Source organism: Papio anubis, chromosome 8, assembly GCF_008728515.1.
Source record: "Papio anubis isolate 15944 chromosome 8, Panubis1.0, whole genome shotgun sequence".
NCBI classification, from domain to species: domain Eukaryota; kingdom Metazoa; phylum Chordata; class Mammalia; order Primates; family Cercopithecidae; genus Papio; species Papio anubis.
The window spans coordinates 95,072,487-95,090,454 of NC_044983.1; the positions used below are offsets into that span (position 1 = coordinate 95,072,487).

Below are 17,968 nucleotides of genomic sequence, written 5' to 3' on the forward strand. Positions count from 1 at the left end.
TGTCTCCATACTCACTATTGGTTTGTTCAGATTTTCTGTTTCTTCATTATCTATTCTTGGTAGATTGTATGTGTCCTGGAATTTATCCATTAGGTTATTCATGTATTGGCATATAATTGTTCATATTATTTCCTAAGGATTCTTTATATCAGTTGTAATGTCTCCTGTTTCATCTCTGATTTTATTTATTTGAGTCTTCTCTTTTTTGTTCTTAGTCTAGCTAAAGGTTTGCCTGTTTTTTCAAAAGATCAGTTTTTGTTTCTTTGATCCTTTCTATTATTTTTGTAGTCTCTATTTCATTTATTTCTACTCTGATCTTTATTTTATTTCCCTCCTTCTACTAATTTGGAACTTTGTTTGTTCTTGTCTTTCTAGTTCTTTGTGTTGTAATGGTAGATTATTTTAGCTCTTTCTTCATTTTTACTGTATGTATTTACTACTAGAAACTTCCCCTCTTAGAACTGCTTTTGCTATATCCTTTAGGTCTAGGTATATGCTGTTTCCATTTCATATTGTCTCAAGAAATTTTTAAATTTTTCTTTCAATTTTTTCATTGATTCATTGATCATTCAGGAGCTTATTGTTTAATTTCCATGAACTTGTGAATTTTCTGAAGTTCTTCCTGTTATTGATTGCTAGTTTTATACCATTGTTGTCAGAAAAGATACTGGATATGATTGCAGTCTTCTTAAATTTGTTAAAACTTGTGGCCTAATATCTGATCTGTCTTGGAGGATGTTCCATGTGCAATTAAGCAGCATGTGTATTCTGCAGCTTTTGGATGGAACATTCTGTATATGTTTGTCAGGTTCAAATGTTCTAGAGTGCAGTTTAAGTCTGATGTTTCCTGTTTAATTTTCTGTCTGGATGATCTACCCATTGCTGAAAGTAAAGTGTTAAAGGCCTCCACTATTATTAAATTGCAGGCTATGCCTGATGCTCCCTGATGCTGGATTAATATTTGCTTTATATATTTAGATGCTCCAGTGTTGGGTACCTATGTACTACAATGTTATGCCATCTTGCTGAACTAACCTCTTTGTCATTATATAAGGACGTGCATTATCTCTTTTTACAGTTTTTTACCTAAAGTCTGATATAAGTATAGCTACTTTTGCTCTTTTTTGGTTTCCATTTGCATGGAATATCTTTTTTCATTCCTTCACTTTTAACCTATGTGTGTTCTTATAAGTGATTTGAGTCTCTTGTAAGCAGCATATAGTTGGGTGTGTTTTTATAATCTATTAATTTGCTCTTTCTTTTCATTGGTGAATGTAAGCCATTTACATTCAAGGTAGTTATTGAAAGGTAAGGACTAAATACTGCCATTTTGTCAATTGTCTTCTGGTTGTCTTATGGACTCTTCGTTCCTTCCTCTCACTGTCTTTCTTTGTGATTAAGTAAGTTTTCTCTATTGGTATGTTTTGATTTCTTGCTTTTTAATTTTTTGTGTATCTACATGGTTACCATGAGGGATATCAAAAAAATTTTATAGTTATAACAGGTTGTTTTAAGCTAATAACAACTTATCTTTGATCACATACACAAAAAAAACCTCTATTCTTACACTCCACTACCTCCCTCCACATTTTGAATATGTTATTTCAAAATTTACGTATTTGTATATTATATATTCCTTAACAAATTAGCATCATTAATATTTTTATCTTTGAACCTTTACGCTAGAGATATAATTTACGCACCACCATTACAATATTAGAATAGTCTGCATTTGATGGTATACTTTTACCAGCAAGTTTTATACTTTCAGATGTTGTTCTGTTATTATCATCCTTTTCTTTCAGCTTGAAAAACTCTCCTTAGCATTTCTTGTAATGCAGGTCTCTTGGTGATTAACTCCCTCAGCTTTTGTTTGTCCAATAAAATTTTTATCTCTCTTTCATTAAAGGACAGCTTTGCTAGGTACAGTATTCTTGGTTTGCAGGTTAGTTCGTTTGTTTTCCAGCTCTTTGAATATATCATCCCACTCTCCCTTGGCCTGTAAGAATCTTCTTTGTTGAGAAGTCTGCTGCTCAGTGTATTAGAATGTCCTTCTGTATTCTTTGCTTCTTTTTTCTTGCTGATTTCAGGATCCTGTCTTTGTCTTTAATCTTTGATAGTTTGATTATAATTTGTCTTTGAGTAACCTTACTTGGATTGAATCTGATTGAAGACATTTGACCTTGTTATACCTGGTTATTTATATATTTCTCCAGGTTTGGAAAGGGTTCTGCTATTCTTTATTTGCATATGCTTTCTACCCCTTTATCTATCTCTATTCCCTCTTGAATACCAGTGACCAAGAATTTGCCCTTTTGATGCTCCCATGAATCTTGTAAGCTTTCTTCATTCCTTTACTGTATATTTTTTGGCTGTATATTTTCAAATAATCTGTCTTTGAGTTCATAGATTGTTTCTTCTGCTTGATCAATTCTGCTGTTTATATTCTCTTTTGCATCTTTCATTTAGTTCACTGTATTTTTCAGCTGTGGGATTTCTGGGTTTTTAAAAAATTATTCTTTCAATCTCTTAAATTTCTCATTCTGGTTACTTACTGTTTTTCTTATGTTGTTGAATTGTTTATCTATTTTCTTGAAGCTTATTGAGTTTCCTGAAAGCAATTATTTTGAGTTATTTGTCAAGCAGTTCATATATCTCTATTTTTCGGGGATCGGTCGCTAGCACTCTATTTTCTTTGGTGATGTCATGTTTATAGTTTTTTGTTTTGTTTTGTTTTGTTTATTCTTGCGGTCATGCATCAATGTCTGGACATTGAAGAAGTAGGTTCTTATTCCAGTCTTTGCAGTCTGGCTTTGTCTGGGAATGCCCTTCAACAGTAAGCCTGTCTAGAACTTTTTGGTCATGTTGTCTGGCATTGTTCCTAAATCCATGATTGCCACAGCCATCGAAGTTTTAGAGGGCACCCTACACTCAGGCTTGCCACACCAGCCCAACACCAGGATGGAATCCCATGGCCACCAAGGTTGGCACAGTGCTGGGGCATACTCAGAGCCCATGGCCATTCAGGTTTGTCTGAAACCAAAGGCCTTGTGGACAGCTGGTAGTGATTCAGGCCAGTGATCAAGTCTATTTCACAGAGACTATGGTATCCTGCCCACCACTGGGATAGGTCAAGAGGCTCAGTACATCGGTACTGACCTAAATAAGGGGCTATAGGAGTCTGCCTGATGCTGGATTTTACTATGGCAGGCCCAGAGGTGGAGACCAAAACAAAGTCCTCCATTTACTTCCTTCATGTTCCCCCAAGCAGATAGTGTCTGTCTGAATTTGCTACTTGGGAATAGGGGAGAGTTGACACAGGGAATGTCCCTCCTACCCTCTTAAGTATATCTTTTCATATTATTATGATATAACCAGGTACTGTGATCTCTCATCTCATTTCTTTAGCTCTTGTGAGGGTATTTTCTTGTGTGGATAGTTGTTCAAAATGATATTGCTATGAGGGGATGATCGCTGAAGAGTCCTATTCCACCATCTTGCTCCACCCTCATAATATGATTTTTAAATGCAAGAAGATTCAAAGCAAAATAAAATATTTTAAGAAGCTAATTTTGGGCTAGGTGTGGTGGCTCACACCTGTAATCCCAGCACTTTGGGAGGCTGCCGTGGGTGGATCACCTGAGGTCAGGAGTTCGAGACCAGCCTGGCCAACATGGTGAAACCCCATCTCTACTAAAAATACAAAATTAACTGGGTGTGGTGGTGCATGCCTGTAATCCCAGCTACTTGGGAGGCTGAGGCAGGAGAATCGCTTGAACCCGGGAGGCAGAAGTTGCAGTGAGCCGAGATCATGCCATTGCACTTCAGCCTGGGCAACAAGAACGAAACTCCATCTCAAAAAGGAAAAAAAGAAGAAGCTAATTTTAATAATTTATTTATTTTAATCTTGCCCAAAATATCATTTTTAAATGATATTTAATCCTCTGCCGCTTCTCCCTTGCCAGAAATTGGGCTAAGGCCTATACCTTAATCGTGAGAGTCCTGCCTCTATCTTAATTCAGTTTTACAGCCATACTAGCAGGCTATCTTCTACATTTAAGAAATGTAAACTAGTTAGTGAAACTGTAAGGACCTTGACTTTTACGTTTCCCGAATTTTATGGTTCCAATTTCCAGTGTCAGCATGATATTATCACAGTTTGTTTTCTCTGTGATCTATCAAATGAAACAGTAAACTTGATGTCAGAATGTCAACTAGGGAATGAACCACGAATTTTAAAATAGGGAAAAGCCTTTCATTATTTCAACTTTTGTTTTTAAACTATAACTTTTATTTTAGGAAGAAATGAGAAAAATTACCCAGCTGAAATGGTGCCCTCAAGGGATTATACCTCTGAAAGACTTGGCTAAGTAATAGAACTCAAAGAGTCACAGAGGCTGGTTGGGCAGGTGGCAAGGAGGTAGGGGCCGGTACTAGGTCTCACGCAGAGCAGTCAGTAGAGTAGCAGTTATTTAGATTTTTTTTAGTTCTTCATGTAGCCAAATTCTGTTAGAATTATTTCTTCTACAGAAAAGAATGAGAGTAATTGGGAAATATCTTCCTAGGGACATGGAGTAAGCCCAGTAAGAAGAGATAAAGTTATCCTAACTCTAACTTTCCAACTTTCTGCCTGCAGTTCTTTTTTTCCTAACTCTCCAGCCCCATGCCTTTCCATTGACACAGTCTTGAGCCTTCCTTTCTTATCCCTGTACAATAGTCTCTTTTATGCTGACAACTCCCAAATGCAGCTCTTTTGACTTAATATTTAACTCTAAGACTATTTGTACATATGAGTATTAGGTATGCTTTGTTATTTAAACATGTTCACAGTAAATTAAGCCATTTTCTCTCTTCTCTCTCATTGCTCACTTATTTTAGCATAGTCTTCAAACTTTTTTTACAACTGCTGATGATAGGAAAAATTTTCTGGTCATGTCCTCTCCCAATTTACTACCATCTTTAGGCCATTCTTATTTTTATTTCAAGTCCTTCTACTTTTTTCTTTGAAATAGTCCTCCATTATGCCTGCTACTTCTCTGGTGTAGGTTTAATCCTTGATTACTTCCTCATTCTGTTTCCTGGTAGCACTAACTTCAGATTCTCTTATTTACTCAATAATGCTGTCTTCTATGCCCTTGCTAGACTTGCCTCTCCTGGCAAATTTATTTGAATCTTAACTACCTCCTTTCCTCAGTTAATCCAGTCAAAACTCTCTTCAGCCCCCAACCCTTTGTGCACCTGTCCACTGTATTTCTTACATATAAATTGCTTATTTGGCTTAATCTGATTCAGGATTTTTTTTAAGCAAAACTGTTTTACAAGATGTTTTGTATCACTCAATCAGGAGGCATATAATGTCCAAAGCTCTTTTTGTGATGCTAGCACCCATTGGTGCTCAATGCCTAAATTTATTGGAGGTTGTAAATAGTAATATTCTAATTCTAGCATTCCTTTTCCATATGTTAGCTGGCATACTTCTTTGAAGAGAAACATTCCCCAACCTACTATTTGAGTATTCAGTAGTATTGCTCATTCAAAAAGGCAGGATAAATGCTTAATTCTTTCCCTTTATTTATCCCTTTTCAAAAATAAGTTCATTCTCTAGCATATTTCAATGGTGGCCAGTTAGTTGATGTTGTTTGGTATTATTTTGAACTCATTATTTTTAATGATTCTCAAGTTGTCTCACCATTGGCAGTGAGAACCTCTATAAACTGGCTTCTCTATGTTTTAAACTTTGTTGTTTTCTTAGTCTGGAATTCTTACACCCTTTTTCTTTGCCCACTCTAATTCTGAGCTGCCATTACATTAGCCTAAGTCTTGTTTTCTTCTGGAATAGTTTCCCTTTCATTTCCATTCATACTGATCTCTCCTTTTTTCATGAACAGATTGGTAATAACATTTTCACTAAATTTATCTCAAAACAACATTTGGCTGTTTCTAAAAATCATATGTGTCTTCAAGGATGAGGATACGCCATCACTGAAATAGTAAAACAAACAAAGGAAGACATAGGCACCAAAAAAGGTACAAAATTGTTGGAGTAGTGGAATATAGTTAGCCCTTATGGTTATTACTAAGAGGGAGGGAAACTTATTTTGATGAGTTTAGGTCAGTACATTTACTTTAGAAATTGGTGCAATTACCCTATAATTAGAACTTTTGTGTTGTGATTTGGAGAGGATAATGAAATTTAGAAAGTCAATGCTTGATCATAAAAACATGTTTCTGAGTAATTTTGCTAGTAGTGATGATGCCCAGACCCCAATGATAAGTATCATGAACTGCTGCTGACTTATTCAGGTGAAGAACCTTTCATTTCATGTCTCTAAGCTTCCTCATAGCACATAAGACAGCATATAGCCTGTTCCACTTTGTATACTATCATTAATTAAAGCACATATGTCTGCCATCACTGAGGTCTTTACACTTCACACCTTCAATGGAGAGCACATTGATCTCATTGTCACGGGCAGCTTTCCAGGTTTTCTAGCTCTTATACCTGTGAATACTCCGTCTCCCTTGTCCACTGTCATCATGAATACCTTTACTTGAACACTGTAACAAAAATCTGAATTTCAATTGCTGAATAAGAGAAAAAAGTACTATGACCTAGTAATATTTTTTACCAGAGTTATTATAATAATAAGGTCAACCTTGATTATGGGTTTGTTAATTCTGTGTTTTGCATTTACTAAGATGGTGAATAAAAACATCATTTCTGTGTCTATACATAGCCGCCCATGTATGCACTGAATGTTTTCTTGTAAGCCTCGCTTGTCTAAAAAGTTTTTTATCTTTTGCAAATAAAATTCCAAAGGAAGAAACACTTAACAAAGAAGTTTTCTTTCATAAATGTTATGATTTGAGTATAACAAGCCATATTGAATTCATTGGGTTTTTGGTAATAGATTTCATAATACATCATAAATGTAAGTAATATGATGACTAATGGGTCAAGTAAAGTTGGAGCATTTTAAATGAGAAAAGAGCTGGACCAGTTCTCAGGAAACTTTTCCATTTGATGTTTGGTCCCCCACAAGGTGTGCATTAACATAAACTTATGGGAATCACCTCTGGGGCTTGAATTCCCTCTCTGATTTCATTATTACAATATGATACTTTTCCTTTCACTATTAAGTCATCCTCTAAGATGATAGGAGCATAAAGTAAGTATAATTTATTTGCATTTGTCTAATCTTTTAACTCGATAGTCATTCCATCATTCTGTTTCCTGGTAGCTGTTCAGAAAGTTTTGAAGGGTAATTAGGATCTAATAATTGGCAGGCATGGGTTTACTTAAAGATACAGAATGTGTTCTAAAAATTGTGAGAAATTAGATCTGGCAGAGAAATAGATGACTCAGCTGGGAGATTCTCTATTACTGCATATTCCTAAAATCAAAACTTTGAAAATAATCCATTTATTAAAGTTCAATGAGGATTATAATGCAATTTTAAACTCTTAAACATAAGAATCCGATAATAATTGGAATAAAATTTACAGTAACAGTCTGTGCCTGGTTCCCTATCCAGTTATATTTCCAGTTCCTGTAAAACATTATTCTTTATAGCTCCCAGTGTGTCTCTGTTTAATAAAACTGTTCTAGTCCATTTCTTTAATATTTTATCTTAATGATCAGATTAATATTTTTATCAATTTTTTAAAAGTATCAAAAAACAGAAAATGTGGATTGCTCAATTTTTACTTTTATTTTTTAAGTTGAAAAATACCAGGCACTATTTTTGCATATTTTTTTCTACTTGTAAAAATAATCTTCCTGTCATTAGACTGAAAATATTTGCAGTGAAGACTAATTTTCTACCAAAAAACTAGCTAGATCAAGGATGTGAAAATTCAGAGAAACATATTGATGAACTTTATACAACAATAAACGGTGCTGTTTCACTTGTGATGGTTCTCATTCTGGTGCATGCCTCCTGTCTTTTGGTGGACCTGGTACTTTTGAAAGGAATACCTAGTATTACGATATAGCCTAATTTCAACTCTGCTTTTTTGGTTCTTAGCCTATCATCTTGTCCAACTTGCCCAAATGGGACTGCCCTAGCCACTCTGTGTATACATTGCACAGAATGTGTTTTGCAAGAAATGTGGCTCAGTGCTGTCTCTATATGGTTCATTCCCTCCAGGGTGAGGGACTTTGTGGCCTACTAACTAATGTACGTCTTGTACAGAGGTTGCACTGTATGCCCTATATGGAAACAAATATACAAAAAACATTTGAAAAGTGAATTACTTAAATGTCTTAAATAACAATTTGTTTCTTATTAAGCCTTAACAGAATCATGTGAGTCTAGGAGTTTGAGGCTGCAGTGAGCTAGGATAATGTCACCGCACTCCAGCCTGGGCATCAGAGCAAGACCCTGTCTTGAAAAATAAATAAATAAGTTAACATAGCAACTGTTTGGGAACACATATAGCTCTACTAGATTTTCAAACTTTCTAGAAACTTTCATCAACTGCTGCTCAGTGACTGAGGGGTTACATTTGTAATCCTAAATTACTAAATTTAAGGTAATCAAAAGAATGCAGTTTTGATACATAAAAACACTTTTGACATAACCTTATAGGAAAGATAGATCAAGTGACCAAGTGTCCAAATAAGTAACTCTCCCCTACCAATCCACTGGTCTGAGAAAGGGTCATCCAGAAACCAGCACCACAAAAAGTTAACATTAAAAATTCACTGTTCAAATTCACAAAACAAAATGAATCTATAAAAGATTTAAATAATTGAACTTTTCGAGTGATGTTTTTTAAATCATCCTGCAGTATTTTTATGCTGCTGAAGTTATTAAAGTTTAAAACCACACTGAGACTTTTGGGACAAACTATGAGAGACAGAGATCTAAGATTGCTTCAGATTTTCTTGTTGCTAAAATATTTAGTCCTGTCCAAGCATAGTGGCTCACACTTTGATCCCAGCAGTTTGGGAGGCCAAGATGGGCAGATTGCTTGAGACCAGGAGTTTGAGACCAACCTAGCCAACATGGCAAAACCCCATTCCACTAAAGATACAAAAAATTAGCCAGGCATGGTGGCGCATGCATGTAATCCCAGCTTCTGAGATTTAAAAATTAGGCTATCTAAAAATTACGTTATTTTCTCATTGCTGAATTATAATACATTTTTATTTTTTTTGACACAAGTCTTTTGTCGGATATGTAATTTGCAGATATTTTCTCCCAGTACATAGCTTCTCTTTTCATTCTCTTAACACTACCCTTTACAGAGCAAAAGTTTTTAATTTGATGAAGTCCAACTTACACATTTTTAAAATAAATTATGCCTTTTTGGTATCATGTATAAGAGACTCAGTACAGAGTATCTCTGTACTGAGCTGCCTGGAGCTGGGGCTAGGGAAGGTAACACAAGCACTGTGGCCACCACAATGCTGGCTATCCTGCCTGGCTATCTGCCTGTGTTCACTCAAGGTCCTAGGGCTCTATAACCTGCCAGGCTTGTGTCCTTCCCTACAGGGCAGTGAAATTTCTCTGGTCCCAGGTACATCCAGAGATGCTATCCAGGAGCCAGGGCCTGGAGTCAGAAACCTTAGGAATCTACTTGGTGCTCCATTCTACTGAGAATGAGCTGGCACCCAAGCCACAACTCTAGGACTTGAAGATTTTCTCCTGTTTTCTTCTTTAAAGGCTTTCTAATTTTACATTTTATATTTAAATCCATGATTCATTTTGAGTTAATTTTTGTATACAGTATGAAGTTGAGTTTAAGGTACTTTTTTTTTTGTATACAGATGTTCAACACCATCTGTAAACTACCTTTCTCCATTGAACTGTATTTGCACCTATTGTAAAAATCAACTAATAATTGTTTGGACCCTATTTCTGGACTCTGTTCTGTTCCACTGAGGTACATATATATTCCTTCTGCAAAGCTATACTATCTTGATCCTAATAGCTGATAGTAAGTCTTAAAATCAGGTAGTTTGAGTCCTGCAGTGTTGTTATTCTTTCTCAAAAATGTTTTGGTTATTCTAGTTCCTTTGCTTTACTATGTAAATTTTAGAATCAGCTTTTCTATATTTAAAATAAGTATTTCTGGGATTATTATTGGAATTGTGTGAAATCTACAGATCTGGAAGAAATTGATATATTTACTATGTTGTCTACCTTCCAATTCATGAATATGATATGTGTATGGTATGTCTCTCTATTTATGTTGGTCTTTTAAAATTTATTATCAGCATTTTGTAGTTTTCAGCATACAGATCCTATGACCGTTTGATTAGACTTATACCTGTGTTCCTTTTATTTGGATATGTTATAAATACTATCTTTTATTTTAAGGCTTTTTTGTTTTCCAGCTGCATATTGTTAGTTTATAGAAACTGAATTGATTTTTGTGTGATGATCTTATGTTCTAAAACTGCCAAACTCACTTATTAATTCTAGGAGCTTTTCTGTAGATTCTTGTTGGGTTTTCTACATGGACAATTATGTCATCTGCAAATTGGCATTTTTTTCTTTGTTATTTATGCCCTTTTTTCTTGCCTTGTTGCACTGTCTATGATTTCCAAAACTATGTTGAGTATGAGTAATAAGAATGGGCATCCTTGCCTTGTTTCTGTTCTTAGGGGGAAAGCATTCATTTCTTCATAATGATGATGTTAGGTTTAGCTTTTCATATATAGCCTTTATCAGGTTAAGTTTCCCTCTATTGATAGTTTGCCTAGAGTTATTATGAATGGATATTGAATTTTTCAAAAATGTTTTCTGCATCAATTGATACTACTTTTGTTATTGTTGTAAACTGTTAACAGTTTTACATTGATTGACCAAGGCTTGTAGGACAACCTACAACCTAGGACAACCTCTATTTTGGTTGTGGTACATTATTAGTTCTGTATGCTGATGGATTTGATTTGCTAAATTTTTTGAGGATTTTTATGTCTCTTCTTGAGGAATATCCATGTATATTGTTTTTTATACTTTCTCCATCTACTTTTGGTATCAGTAATGATGGTTTCATAAAATGAATTAAGAAGTATTCTCTCCTGTTTCCCGGAGGACAGGGGAATGAAGAAAAGAAAGAAGGAAAACAATAGATTTCCCTAGTTTCCCTGAGCATTAGGAGACTCCCTCACACTTCTTGAAGCCAGAAATAGAGGGCTTCTCCTTGTACTCTCTCTATCTCCACATGATATCCACTTCTGGACTTTGGGCTGCCATTAATCTAGAATAAGGAGGTAGGGGAGGAAAAATTAGAAACTCCTCACCATTTTGGTAGTATTTTGAATTCTAGTCTTCTTCTTCAATCTACTTGTTACCATATACTTTTCAGAATTCTCAAATAGCTGCTCTGTGTAGGTTTTATAGCTGGTTTATTGCCAGATTTTGTAACTGCATTCAGTGGAAGAGACAGGTTCCATCATTCCTAGAACTTTGAAATAATTTTTAAAAAGAAGGAGTAGGCAACTAACATCATCAGATGTTTGTTTGTTTTTTGGGATTTTTGCTTGTTTGTTTGTTTTTTGTTTTGAGACAGAGTCTTGCTCTGTTGCCTAGGCTGGAGTGCAGTGGCATGATGTTGGCTCACTGCAACCTTTGCCTCTCAGGTTCAAGCAATTCTCTGCCTCAGCCTCCCAAGTAGCTGTAATTACAGGCACCCACCACCACACCTGGCTAATTTTTTGTATCTTTAGTAGAGACGGGGTTTCACCATCATGGCCAGACTGGTCTTGAACTCCTGACGACCTCGTGATCCACCCGCCTTGGCCTCCCAAAGTGCTAGGATTACAGGCATGAGCCACCGTGCCGGGCCCCATTAGATGTTTTTAAGATATATTAGATATTTTTCCTTTGGGGGAAGAGATAAACAAAACTTCAACAAATATGCCTACATCTTGAAACTTCATTTTAATTGCTTTTGAAATTGGAAATGCCATGTGGGCAAATGTGCATATGGAATTTGTATTAGTTTTCTATTGATGCATAACAAATTACAACAAATGTAGCAACACAAATTTATCATCTCACAATTCTATGCTTAGAAGTCTAGGTGAGTTCAGCTGGTTCTTCTGTTCAGGGTCTCACAAAGCCAAAATCAGACTGTCTGTTGGCCCGGGCTCTAATCTGGAGGCTCCTGGATAGAATCTACTTTCAAACTCATTCCAATTATTCACATAATCTAGTTCCTCGTGGGTTTAATACTGAGGTCTCCAGTTCCTTATTAGCCGTTGTTCAAGGGTTGCCTTAAGCCCTAGGGACCACCCATTCATTCTCATTGTCTCCTCCGATTGTGTATTTTCAAATAGCCTGTCTTCAAACTCACTAATTCTTTCTTTAGCTTGATCAATTCTGCTGTTAAGAGACTCTGATGCATTCTTCAGTATGTCAGTTGCATTTTTCAACTCCAGAATTTTTGCTTATTTTAAATTATTTCAATCTCTTTGTTACATTTATCTGATAGGATTCTGAATTCCTTCTCTGCATTGTTTTGAATTTTGCTGAGTTTCCTCAAAACAACTATTTTGAATTCTCTGTCTGAAAGAAAGGTCATGTATCTGTGTCTCTCCAGGATTGGTCCCTGGTACCTTAGTTTGTTTGTTGACGTCATGTTTTCCTGGATGGTTTTCATGCTTCTGGATGTTCATCAGTATCTGGGCATTGTATAGTTAGGTATTTATTATAGGCTTCATGGTCTGGGCTTGTTTGTACCTGTCTTTCTTAGGAAGGCTTTCCAGGTATATGAAGAGACTTCGGTGTTGTGATCTAAGTTTTTGGTCACTGCAGCCATATCTGCATTGGGGGGCACCCGAAGCCCAGTAACTCTGTGGCTCTTGCAGACTCACAGTGGTGCCACCTTGGTGGTCTTGAATAAGATCCAGAAGAATTCTTTGGATTACCAAGCAGAGACTCTTGTTTTCTTCCCTTACTTTCTCCCAAACAAACAGAGTCTCTCTGTACTGAGCTGCCTGGAGCTGGGCCTAGGGAAGGTAATACAAACACAGTGGTGGCCACTGTGCTGAGTCACACCTGAAGCTAGCACAGCACTGGGCCTCACCCAAGGCTCATGATAACCCCTGCCTGGCTATCCACCTGTGTTCACTCAAGGTCCTAGGGCTCTATAACCTGCCAGGCTTGTGTTCTTCCCTACAGGGCAGTGAAATTTCTCTGGTGCCAGGTACATCCAGAGATGCTGTCCAGGAGCCAGGGCCCGGAGTCAGAAACTTTAGGAATCTACTTGGTGCTCCATTCTACTGAGAATGAGCTGGCACCCAAGCCACAAAAAAAAAAAAAAAAAAAAAAAAAAAAATCCCATTCTTCCCTCCCCTTTCCACAAGCAGTGGAGTCTCTCCCCGTGGGCACCATCATCCCAGGCATGCAGGAAGTGTTACGTGGCTACCACAGATGTTCCCACAAGGCCCACGGGCTCTTTAGTCAACTTGTGGTGAATACTGCCAGGCCTGAGACTCCTCAAGGCAGTGAGCTCCCCTCTGGCCCAGGGCAGGCCCAGAAATGAAATGCCATCCAAGAACCAAGGCCTGAAATTGGGAATCCCAAGAACCCACTTGGTGCTCTTTCCCACTGTGGGCTAGCTGGTACCTAAGCTACAAGACAAACTACCTTTACTTTTCTGTCTCCTTTTCTTAAGCAAGAGTCCTTCCCTATAGCCATCACAGCTGGGAATGTGCTGGGTCACAGCTCAAACCAGCATATCTTTGAGTGTCTCACCCAAGGCCCATGGTGAGTATTGCCTGGGTGCTGCTGCTAATTATATAAGGCCTAAGGGCCCTTCAGTCAGCAGGTGATGAATCCTGTAAGGACTGGGTCCTTGTCTTCAAGGCATGGGTTCCCTTCTGGCCCAAGGTGTGTCTACAAATGTCCTCTGGGAGCTAGGGCCTGGAATGGAGGCCTCAGGACTCTGCTTCGTGCCTTATTCTGCTGTGGCTGAGCTGGTATCCAAACTGCAAGACCAAGTCCCCTTTACTCTCCCTCTCCTCTCCCAGAGCTGTGAGCTGTGCTGCCTGGATTGGTGGAGGATTGGATTGGCACAAGCACTCCCCTAGCTGCCCCATCTGGTGTTTGACTGGATTGCATGCCCCTCAAGTTCACTGGCTCCTCGCCCAGCACACAACCAGGACTTACCCCAGAATTGCAGTTCTTGTGGCCTAGACTGCCTTTCAGGTTTATGTAGGACCCCAGAGCACTTTAGCCTGCAGTGGCTAGGCTTGCCAGAACTCAGGTTCTGCCCACAGGATGGTTCTCCTGAGGCTAGGGATGGTCTAAATGCTCCCTCTGTGGGTACCAGCTGAGCTCTGCCTAGTATTGATTTCCACTGTAACAGGGCAGCATGAGTTCCAATGCCAAGTCCCACGATCACTGTGCTCTCCCGCCCGCAAATGCACAGATTCTCTGTGCCACACAGCCACCCTTGGGGGGATGGAAGAGGGTTGGCATTGGCAGTTCAAAACTCTCTTCCTGCCCTCTTCAGTACCTCTTTCAGTGATACAAAGTTAAAAACAGGTACTGTGATTGCTTACCTGATTTTTGGTTCTTATTAAGGTCCTTTTTCTTTATGGATAATTATTCATTTTGGTGTTGCTGTGAGCAGGATGTTTGGTGGAGGCTTCTGTTCAGCTGTCTTGCTCTGCCTCCCTCCTGGCCTAGCCTTGTGAATCAACTTCTTGGAGAAAATGCTGAAGCAGTATCCCAGTGATTAGACTGGCAAAGAAAGGGTACATTAGATAAAGGGAACAATATAAAAGGCCTAGTGATACAACAGCATGCATTGGGGGAAGTGGGCTCTGCAAACTCAGATATTATAAGGAAAGGCAAGAACTCTTTCTTGCTTGCTTGCTTTTTAATTATTATTATCATTTTTTAAATTTATTTATTTATTTATTTATTTATTTTTAGGAGCTTGGTCTTTTGTTTCTTACGTAAGGAGAAGCCAATAAAGAGTTTTAAGCAGGAGTGAGCCGCTCAGGATTGCATTTAAAACAAATTGTTTGGAAATTACTCTGTGGAGACTGGATTAAATCTAAAGACAATTGGTCTAGACAGGGGAACCATTTAGGAGGCTTTATAATAACTGAACGATATCAAAAACATGGTGGAGGAAAATAGGAACTGGATGGAATGCTGGAGAGAAGGGAAGATTAGAATCAAGCAATGTTTTAGAACTAAAATTGACAGAACTTAATCAGTTTTTGGCTTGGGACCAGAGAAAGAGGGAATGAAATGAGGAGTCAAAAAGTCAGATTTCTGACTAAAGCCACTTGGTGGATTATAGAACCATTAAGTAAGACAGGGAATACAGCATGTCTGAGAGGAGTTAATAGATTGTTTGGATAAATTAATTTGATGAGCCTGTGAGAGTTCAGCAGAAAATGGTGACAGACTTGCATTCATTCATATTTTCTTCATTACATCATTAAACATTGTGGGGGCCATAGGCTTTTGGCCCCCTAAAGATTATCTGAAAATCACTGACATGGCAGATTGATTAATAGAAAAGCCATACAAATGTATTTAATGTATATACATGGGCGCCTTCAGAGTGAACACCCAGCATCACAAGGTACAGAAACTTATATACCATCTTAAGGTCACAGAAAGAATGAAGGCTTGGATCCTGGTAAAACAGGTTATGGGAAGGGATAGAACAGGAATTCTATTGAGGGGCAATAAATGACTACTAGGGAGAATGACTGGATCAGAGAACAGAGAATAACTTGTAAATAGTTCTCTCTGTAACTCAAATAACCTTGGGACAGTCACAGTCTTGACAAAGGGACTCTTCAGGGTTGGTTACATTTTTGGTCTTCTTCCCTGTAGAGGATAATGAGATAACAAGGAGGGGAACAAGAACAATTGCTCTCCTTGGTGGGGCGGTTTCATCATAGATAGCAGAAATGTCTCTTCTAGCACTTGTTGATCTCTAAGAGTTTTTAATTTAAAATACTCATCACACTTGGGAACGATATTTTGAAATGAAATATTTTTACTGCCTTCAGCATTCAATTAGTACTTCCTGTAGACCAAACAGTAGTTTAGGTATTTAGAATATTAACATATAGGACAGTCCAGGAGCTCACAGTTCACTGAACTATGACAGATACCTAAGCAAGTAACTACAAAAATAATATCAATAGGTGCCTGGTAATGGCAAAATGCACAGGATATTCTGAAAGTAATGATGAGAGGCACCTCACTCATCAACAAGAGTCGAGAAGGGTGTGTTGGCAGAAGTGGTCCAAGGTCTGAGTCTCAAAAATAAAGTTAGCGCTTGGCACGGTGGTGCACATCTGTAGTCCCAGCTACTTAGGAGGCTGAGGCAGGAGGATCACTTGAGCCTAGGAGTTTGAGGCCAACCTGGACAACATAATGAGATCCAATCTATTGAAAAAAGACAAAGACAAGTTAAGCAAGCAGCCAGAGTATAAACTGTTTTTTTCTGTGTACCTGGGACCACAGTGGTGCCTCAGATATGAGGGTAGTAGTCAGTAGCTTCAGTATTTACGTCTCTATGGATGCCTTGCCATTCTGCAGTCAGGGAAAATGGATCCCTTTAGGTTCAGCAGTTGGTTTATGTGGATGTTTGGGCAACCTTCTGGGTAGGTTACTAAATTGCTTCTACAGAATGAGTACTTATGACCCTTCTTTACGCTTTCTTTTTTTTTTTTTTTTTTTTTTGAGACGGAGTCTCACTCTGTCACCCAGGCTAGAGTGCAGTGGCCAGATCTCAGCTCACTGCAAGTTCCGCCTCCTGGGTTTACGCCATTCTCCTGCCTCAGCCTCCCGAGTAGCTAGAACTACAGGCGCCCGCCACCTCGCCCGGCTAGTTGGTTTTTTTGTTTGTTTGTTTGTTTTTTTGTATTTTTTAGTAGAGACGGGGTTTCCCCGTGTTAGCCAGGATGGTCTCGATCTCCTGACCTCGTGATCCGCCCGTCTCGGCCTCCCAAAGTGCTAGGATTACAGGCTTGAGCCACCGCGCCCGGCCTAAGTTTTCATTTTATAAACCCAAAAAAAGACAGTTTCAGGACCCAACATCTGAGTCTTCTTTCTACTTTAGCTTTGTTTTGTTTTTGTTCTAACAATCATTTGTTAAAATTGCACTTTTTGTTGTTGTTGTTGTTGTTAAAGCTGTTATTTTCTGTGAGGCCATAGAATTTGGAAGCCCACATACAGGGATGCAGAGGCAAATGTGTGAGTCATTTTAGCCATCCAATTTATCTAAAATATTTTTCCCACCAGCCTCTTCCAGTACCCCAGATTCTACAAGTCAAAAATAAAAATAATGCCTTTCAACAAATGTTGCTGACATAACTAGATATCCACATATGAAAGAATGAACTTGAACCCCTACCTCATACAGCATACACGCAACACTAATTCAGGAAAGATCGTAGACTTACATTTAGGATATAAAACTGTAAAACTCTTAAAATAAGACATAGGTGTAAATCTTTTTGACTTTGGGTTAAACAGTGGTTTCTTGGTATGACACCAAAAAGCACAAGCAAAATAACAAACATATTGGACTTTGCAGAAATTAAACTCTTTTGTGCTGCAAAAAACTGAAGATAGTCCACAGAATGGGGGAAAATATTTGCAAATCATATCTCTGATATATTTGCAAATTATATATCTGATATTTGCAAATCATATCTACATATATCAAATATAATAATCTTATATTTTATATCCAAAATATAAGAACTCCTACAATTCAATAACAAAAGAACAAATAACAATTTAAAAATGAGCAAAGAGTTTGAATAGCTATTTCTCCAAAAATATATACAGTCAATAAGCACATGAAAACATGCTGAACATCATTAGTAATTAGGGAAATACAAATCAAAATCACAATGGTATACTCCTTCACACTTAGTAGGAAAACTGCAATCAGATATGTCTTAGCGGTTCCACTGGTAGGTACAAATTTCAGAAAATTTAAAAGCAAATTTGCACACGCATAT

General features: G+C 37.8%; 1 protein-coding gene across 1 annotated transcript in view; it reads left to right on the forward strand.

The window, feature by feature from the left end:
* Positions 1-17,968, forward strand: part of VPS13B (vacuolar protein sorting 13 homolog B) — an 876,795-nt gene that overhangs the window by 671,989 nt on the left and 186,838 nt on the right. The window lies entirely within an intron of this gene.